Source organism: Oryzias melastigma, linkage group LG15 (genome assembly GCF_002922805.2).
Source record: "Oryzias melastigma strain HK-1 linkage group LG15, ASM292280v2, whole genome shotgun sequence".
Lineage (NCBI taxonomy): Eukaryota > Metazoa > Chordata > Actinopteri > Beloniformes > Adrianichthyidae > Oryzias > Oryzias melastigma.
Window position 1 is genome coordinate 10,211,453 of NC_050526.1, and position 6,000 is coordinate 10,217,452.

The 6,000-nt window shown below is 38.8% G+C and overlaps 1 protein-coding gene across 2 annotated transcripts in view; it reads right to left on the reverse strand.

The window, feature by feature from the left end:
- Positions 1 to 6,000, reverse strand: part of LOC112161900 (cadherin 11, type 2, OB-cadherin (osteoblast)) — a 264,903-nt gene that overhangs the window by 21,657 nt on the left and 237,246 nt on the right. The gene's annotated exons all lie outside the window — the stretch shown is intronic.

A 6,000-nucleotide genomic window follows, 5' to 3' on the forward strand; every position in this document is an offset into this window, starting at 1 on the left:
TTTTTCTTAGGTTTTGGTCTCCTAAATGTCTCTTTCACTTCTAAATTTTAGAGAGTCAGTCTTCATCGTGCAAATGTTTTATATGAAATTATTTTTAAATATTTAAATTATTATCTTTACTTACTTTATTACTTTTAATGTGTAATCTCGTTTGTTTGTCTGCCCTGTAATATTTGTTAAATGTTTTGCTGCCTCTTGGCCAGGACACTCTTGCAAAAGAGATTTGTAATCTCAATGAGTTTCTCCTGGTTAAAGAAAGGTGAAACAAAATAAAAAATAAAGCTTGAAGACCCCTGATCTAGCTCATCCAGGTGAAGCAATGTTCTGAATCAGGAAGTTTATTTGAAAAAATTCAAGTGATTCCCAGGTCCCTGTTAGATGAAATTCCCACCATCCACCTCCTCGCTTTTTCCTCGCCACACCTTCACTGATCCTCACCAAAATCCTTCCCGTCTTTCATCTCCACGGCTGCACCTGCCTTTGGAGCTCCTCCTTGTGCATTTTGCCTCTCACACATCTCTGCCTCCCTCCTCATCACTCATTTGCTTCTCCTCTCTCCATCCTCTCAAATCTCTTCAGTCATCCTCACCTCTCCTCCCCTTGTTGGCCTATTTCTCTCACGCCCGTCTCTCTTCTTCCTCTGTCCAATTCTGAATGAAAGCTCATTTCATGCCCCCCCTCTCCTTGCCCTTTTCCGTGCGCTCTTCTCCTGTCATATTCTTGCTTTTCCTAAGTAGCTTAACTTCAGTGGCTTCTGGCGTTTGAGTTAAACATTATGTGACAGAACACACGGGCAGTTTGGTTTACCTGGCTCTGGGCGGAAAGAGAAAATGGACAATTACACTAAAAATAAATATACGTTTTTTATTTTTCCTGTAAAAGACTATCTGAACAGAAAAGTGACTTTTAATGTCGCAAATAAACATAAAAGAAGCAAGAATGCATTAACTGCTTCTCTTACTCCCCCATTAAGAACTGTTTGTGTTTACGGACCACTGGAAAAGAAATAAGAACTCATAAAACTATAGTTGTTTGCTTTACAATCACTGATGCTAAGTTATTTTATTTGAATCACTTTTAACAGCTTTACTTTGTTTGATTTTACAATTGTAGACTGAGAACTAGGACTTATTTGTCCTCCTGATGGATTTAGTTTCAATGTTTAAAATCAATCTGCATTCAGGCCTCCACTCTGAATTTGACTTTCATCATAGTATAAAAGGATGAGCCTGAAGAGCAAAAACGTCATTAGTTTAGAAAAGTACGCGCTTTTAGAGTTCAATGTCAGCATTGTGGGAGTACACTGAGGAACCAACTTAACATGGATAACATGAACAATGGAAGGTTGGGATGTCTTTTATTGGCTAAAAATTAGAGCTGTCGGCGATTAAAAATTTTAATCGCGATTAATCGCATTGTCCAGAGTTAACTCGCGATTAATCACAAATTTACATGTGGCCTTTTTTTTAAGGAAAAAAATGTGTGGTTCGTGGCATTTAGCAGTTCTACATTAATTATGAAAACAAGAATGACAATATTAATAGTTTTCATCAGAAATACTTTATTTTGTAACATTGTATTGAGATAAACTTTCTTAACAATAAAAGGCTGTAACATAAAATGCCTAACAAAAGCCCAAGTGCAAGTGAAGGGCATTTTAAATTCAAAACTTCAATCAACGTTCAGTAAAATAAAAAAATAAAAAACATCAAAAATAACATTTCCATAACACTTTCATGTTCATTTTTTGTCAGGACCAAATCCTTTTCTCCTCTGCTGAACTACAGTAATAAATTTCCAATTAACTTTTGTTTTTTAAAACCTTAAAGACTGAGAAAAGCGGGATACTCTGTGGATAGTTTGACATCCTGTTACTGCCGCCGCGTTCTCTGGCTGCAGCTCGATGCAGCGACGTGTCCAGCGGAGCTCACGCCATGAATATGCCGGCAGACAGAGAACTATGCTGGGGCTGGATCACGCTTAAACCTCCAGAACATTTAAAACGTCCCCCGGTGAGCTTGCTGTTCGGGACGTCGGGGGTCTGCAGCTCTCGGGAAGCGGCGCCGGACACAAGCCCGTACCACCAGACGTGGTACTGGACTCGAACCGGAGCCGGGTTAGGGTGCAGGAGCTCTCGAGGTCCTAGCGCCGGCCGGTTTTAGCTCGCAGCTCGGAGGTTGGAGAGCCGCTGGTGAGTTAAAGGGCTGGACGCCCGCGTGCGGTATGGAAAGGCACGTATGAGAAAATCCCATTGACTGTAAAAATAATGGACCTATCGAGCTATGAGGTCCCCCCATTATATACAGTCTATGGAAAATCCGCGATTAATGCGTCAAAAAAATTGTCGTCGTCAAGCACATGTCAGATTAATGCGTTTTTAACGCGACAAATCTGACAGCCCTACTAAAAATGTAAATGATTGCTTCACATTTAGATAGGAAAATGGGAAACTATCCGTGAAGTTTATTCCTTTACTTCTCCCTGCAAAAAAAACTTTCAAGGGCTTAAAGGAAACCGTGCGTTCATATTTCTTTCACATTTACCCTGGACAGATCTTTGACACACTTTTACAAAGAGGTATTAAAGTCCCGCTATGATAATCTTTTAAATTCATTTTAAAGTGGTCCGTGTTGTCTTTTAATTATGACTATACAGTTTTTAGCCCAAGTTAAAATACCTGAATAAAAGTGTAGTTTTCTAGGACATAGTTTCTGCAGAGCGGCAGTAGTTCTTTAGAAATTTGCCTGAATTGTGGGCAGGACTGTTGATCCTGGGTAAGCTCGCCCCACTTCCCGTCACCCCCTTGTTCACGTATTCTCTTGCTAGCTTAGCTCCAAACAAACACCAACCTAACATTAGCCGTGCAACAAAAATGGCGAGCAATATCGTAACTATCCAGTCATCTGGTTTTGATCCAGAGTTCAGCTCGGACCAGGAAAACAAAGACTTTCATGGATCTATATGACATTATGTTTTTTGTCTGCTCTTGATTCACAACAGTTTGAATAAAGAAATGCTCAAAAAAGGTGACAAGAACATGTTAAAAATACCAAATCACCACTTCCATCAGAAGGAGTCTTTAAACCAGAGGAGTCAAACATACGGCCCGCGGTAATAAATGTTCTACCTACGGCCCAGGGGCCATATGCAGTCTGTTTAATAATTTGTTCTGGCCCGCCAACACTAGGATGAATTATAAATAGATAATCCTTAATAATATTTTAATTTCCTTATGACCTCGTGTGTCCTAGATGGTACATAACAAATACCTTCGTTTGTAGGTGCAGAAAGTCAAAGCCAGGTTTTCAACCATATTCCATGCTGATTCTTTCTCTTATGAGGAGGATTACTGAAACACTCCACACATCTGCTTCTGGTCCAGCCCCTTCTGTCAAATTTTAGAACCCTTTTTGGGCCACAAGGCTAAAAGTTTGCCCACCCTGTTCTAGCCTATTCCTGTGGCGAGTTATGGTTATTGAACTAGCTGCAATGCGCAATTCCGCCACTAGGGGAAGCAAAGGAAAATAAATACCGGCATAGCAAGAGATCAAGAAACAGCATCTTTCTGCAAGGGCGTGCCATGTCTGGTTCCCTGCCAGCCTCACTGCGGTTAAGTTGATGTAAAAATGATCAGATGTGACACAGCAATTACTAAAATGTCCTCATCAAAAATATAATAATAATAATAATAATAAGTGATTAGGCTACTAGGTTGTTTGAGTCATTTTTTTCCATCTGAGAAAAAAACTAAAAAAAACCTACAGATAACAAGTTGACCATAGGCTACTTAGCTATTATGCTACTGGTCCGGCCCACTTGAGATAAGACAAGTTGAATGTCGCCCTCAAACCAAAATGAGCTTGACACCCCTGCTTTAATCAAAGACTTAAGACTTTTTTTTTTAAGTGGAAGCATGTTTATTTAATAATTCCAATCACAATTTGTTTTCCTAAAACTATAAAAATAATTCAGTTTGTACCTAACACCAGGAAATAGCTGCGATGATGATGTCATTGTCTGAATGTTGTCAGTTGCTCTTAATTGATGGATTTTGGTTTCCTTCAGCAGAGCAGACAGTTCTGTAACAGTAGTCCTGAAGTGACTGCGACTAAATGAAATGTTCAAACAGAAGTCTGAGCTCATCCATCAGAGGACCTTTCTCTGTTTAAAATGCATTCTACGCCCTGCTTTGTCTTCCTCTGGTTTTGTTCTAAGAAACGGTGAGGGTTTTCTCCGGATCAGTCACGTTTACATAAATTAACAGAATTTTACATGACTGCTACTCTCGTGTCAGAACGAGAAAGAATGAGACTTCCCTTCTTCTTTCAGCGGCTGCTAACTCCAGTCTGCACTGAGATAGATTTTATTGGGGCAGAAAATGAAAACTGCTAGATAACGAGGTAAAAGAATTACAGGGATTCAAAGATAAAAGCTGCAGGGAAAAATCAGCATAAATGTTGAATTAGAGCTGTTCAAGAAAATAGAAGAGTTCAGCTTCATGCCATCTATACATTTCCTGACGTTGCTTCGCCCCATTTTGTCCTTCTGCTGGGGACTGCAGCAGCTAGAGACATGTGATGTTTTCATTTTGTCAATCCCATAAGCAGAGAGCCTTGATTTTCTATTCAGAGGAGTATCTATAGAAAGCTTGGCAGTAATTCAGCAGCACAGCCCAGGAGCTAAAGAAAAATATGCGTGCAAATTGAGTCTTAACATGCTGGTGAAGATAGTTCGTTTGAGTTTTGTCTTTTTTTTTTTTTTGGCTGCATTTCTCTTTTGATTCCCTTCACTTCAGTCTCTGTCCTCTTTCACTCGGCTACTTAATAAGTAATCACTGTCCTCATTCGCACCATCTGGGAGAATGTTCTTGTACGTGTCTGCACTTTTTTTCCACACAGGTACCCACTTGCACAACATATTGCTGTGTGGTGTGTTGTCTTGCATCGCTGATGCAAAGTGCTGCTGATGCACAACAACTATTTAGATGTAAAGCAGAAGGCTGCTTTACATCTAAATACAAGTTTATATTAATATTTAACATCTAAATAATCATAATATTTATTCCAGCAGTTTATAAAGCATCTTTGCTTGGATCTATACATATTTTGTGCTTATAGATTATTTTAAACTATTTTTATCCTGTTTCTTATGCAACTGATGAATAATTTTGAGTCATTTTGAATTTGTAAAAACATGTCTTCTCTTTAAAAATATAACAAAGGTGTTCTGTGATCTGTGTCGCTGCTTAAATGTATGCATCTACATCGTTTGTATGATTTGATAACACCTAATAGACATCCACTTAGTTTCAAAGTGAACATTTGATTCATTTTTTTAAGGGTTTCTGCATCTCAAAAAATTACCGTGTGAAATTCCAATAACATTTTTGTAAATGCAAACATTGACTTTATTGTCCATCTCAGAGGGTCAGAAAGAAATCTAGAAAGAAACTGTTTTTGAGGCAAGAGATCCTGGTCCTGATTGACCATACACTGCAAAAACTGAATATTAAAAAAGCCTTATTAAAAAAAAAAAAAAAAAAAAAAAAGCTTTATTGTCTGTCTTGCAAAAAGTAGTAGAAAGTTTTTTCAATAACAATGTACTCTTAGTAGAGAAAACCTGTCTTAAGCTTAATTTCTGCTGAGCGGTTTGATCCTGTATTTTGAGCGTTTCCATTGTACAACGGACTCATTAAACAGTTCCGACCCGTACCCCTTGAGGATCCCAATCTGTTGTAGGTCCATAGAAAAATGGATGATTGGGGCCACCAGCTGATTGTCAGAAAGTAATTACAACATTAGTAAGAGCCAATGTAGCGCTAAGCTAGTGTTTCCGTTTTCCTATTTACGCCGGATTTCTTCTTCCACAATTATCTTTCAAACAACATCACATTCCTGTTACACACGATGTACAAGAAGTAAAGCAAGAAAAAGACGAGCTGCTGGATGACCTCCGATGTTGTTGCTTTTCTAGTCGTCACACTTAAATGACACTACACTG